The sequence below is a fragment of the Phoca vitulina genome, unplaced genomic scaffold (assembly GCF_004348235.1).
Source record: "Phoca vitulina isolate PV1807 unplaced genomic scaffold, GSC_HSeal_1.0 scaffold58, whole genome shotgun sequence".
NCBI classification, from domain to species: Eukaryota; Metazoa; Chordata; class Mammalia; order Carnivora; family Phocidae; genus Phoca; species Phoca vitulina.
Genome location: NW_022589761.1, coordinates 1224149 through 1226605, shown reverse-complemented (window position 1 = coordinate 1226605; position 2457 = coordinate 1224149). Strand labels below are relative to the sequence as shown.

Sequence of the window (2457 nt, the reverse complement as noted above, 5' to 3'; positions counted from 1 at the left end):
TGGGATCATGACCTGAGCCGAAGGCAGACGCTTAACGACTGAGCCACCCAGGCACCCCTCAAATGAGATCTTAAAAGCAGAGAATTTTCTCCAGCTGGAGAAGTCAGAGAGATTCCGACCATAAGAAAGATTCGACGTACCTTTGGTGCTTTGAGAGCCGGTGGCCATGAGTAAGAACCAGAGGGCGGTCTCTAAGCCCAAAGGCTGGCCTGGGCTGGGAGCTTGCCTCAGTCCTACAGCTGCAAGGAAACAGATGAACTTGGACTCTCCCCGAAGGGCTTCCAGATGAGAGTCAAAGATGTCCAACACCTTGATTTCAACCTCATAAAGCCCTAAGTAGAGGATTCCGGTGAGCAGTGCTGTATCCAGACTTCCTACAGAATTGTGGGGTAATAAATGGCTATTGTTTTAAGCACTAAATTTGTGGTAATTTGCTCCAGTAGCAATAGAAAACTGATATATGCCCACAAAGACTCGTACACAAATGTTCATCGTTTATTCGCAATAGTCAAACGCTGGAAGCAGCGTAAATGACGCACCAGGTGTCCGGTGAACAAGATGTGGAATATCTGTACAATGGGAAACTGCTTGGTCATAACCATGAACAAACCACGTGGCTAAATGCCAAAATAATTGTGCCGAGTGAAAGATGACAGACACATAAGAATGCGTACTGCGTAATTCCACCTATGTCAACGTCTAGAAAACGCGAGTTAATCTCCGGTAACAGGAAAGAGACGAGTGGTTGCTGGGACCAGGGCAGAGAGAGAGGGGCACCGCAGAGCGGCATGAGGAAACTTCCGGGGGCGGTGGAAATACAACTGCGGTGCTGTTTGCAGAGGCGCATGCATCCGCCAGCCTCATCAAACTGTGTGCTCTAAGTGGATGCAGCGTATTTTTTTTGGTATGGAAATTGCACCTCAATTAAGTGGATTAAAAATGAAATTCAAAGCCATTAAGGAGTGCCTTTTAGGAGTTTTTAAAAGAAAGGCATAACAATTTTGACAAAACAACTTTCCCCTCGTTTGATTGGAATTACATTAAATTTGAAGGCTAATCCAAAGGGAATGACCATAATTTCAATAGCAAGTTTTTCTGTTTAGGAACATAGTAGGTCTTTTTTTGTGCTCTGGGACAGTAAGCAGCATGGTTATTGTTCCTTAATGATTTAACTGAGTTCACCCATAAAATAATCTGGGCTGGATGCCAAGGGGAAGGGGTGGATGGTGGCTAGGAGGGGCAGATGTGCTTCTACTGTTGTTGTTGTTTTTTTTCTTTTTTGCAGATTTTATTAAAGATATTTACAAAGCAATATCCAGACTCCAGATCCAGCTGCCAAGGAGCCCCTATTGCACTGTGGGTACTGGCTGCAGCATGGCAGGGGGCTTTGGCTTCCTACCCTTCTGTTCCAACATGGGGGTGGTGGGAAGTATCTCATCTTTGGGTTCCACAATGCTCACGTGATCAGGCAGGGGCTTCTCGGGGCCAGTCTTAGCCCTTGGGTCCCAGGGAAGCATGACCTTCACTTTGATGCCCAGCACACCCTGTCTGAGCCACACACGGCCCACAGCAGTGTCAATGGGTCCCCACTGTGAATCATCAGGCCATCCAAACGCTTCATGGATTTAGCACTGTGGCCTTGGAGTTTCCCAGACACCAGGCCATCACAGCCTTTGGCCCTGCTCTCCATGACGCAGCCTGCACACCGGAGCAGGCCCTCTGCACAGCAAGGCCGCCTAGGAAGGAGCCTAGGATGCAGAGACCGGGCCTGGGCAATAGCCCGCAGACCTCTCGTGGCCACCTTTTCAGCATAAAGCTCTCCACGCGCTCAGGGAAACCAAACCCCTTCTGAACCACAGCGGTCACTTCCTGGATCTGCTGGTCCTTCTCACCAAGAGCATTCTGTGTCCTGGTGGCCAAGATAATGATTTCTGTCCTGGTTGGTATAACTTGAGCCTCATCTCCGGAGCAGCTATCTTCAGCTCCCGTGTGAGAAACCCATTCAGTTCAGCTTGGAAGATGCCATTGGCCACAAACGTCCTCTTCTTGGAAATGTGCACCTCCATCTTGCCGTTGTGCACGGCCACAAGGAGAGGAGTGCTTTCACGGTTAATAACAGGGTGGAGTTGGGATTTATTCCCGGTCACTGGGTGCTCACACCCTTCTGAACAGTCTCCAGGTTAGTGGTCTCCAGTCAGTGTTAGATGCACGTTTTCAGTCAGACATTTACAAGCACAGACCTTCCAGCGGACACTGTGGATGGCCACCCCATATCTCCTGCGCCCACGGCTGAGTTCAGTGACAGTTACGGTGGCTCCTTCCCACACAGGTGACAGCTTCCTACCACTGGCATTGGTCCTCGCTGCTTGCCAGACTAAAGGCTTTTCCAGCATCACTGAAGCTTGCTTAGCCAACATTCAGGACAGTCCGGAAGTGGCGGGAAGTTGACATCCCAAG

The 2457-nt window shown here is 49.5% G+C and overlaps 1 pseudogene; it reads right to left on the bottom strand.

The window, feature by feature from the left end:
• Window positions 1-1346: 1346 nt before the first annotated feature.
• LOC116623200 lies at window positions 1347-2066 on the bottom strand (annotated as a pseudogene).
• Window positions 2067-2457: the final 391 nt, after the last annotated feature.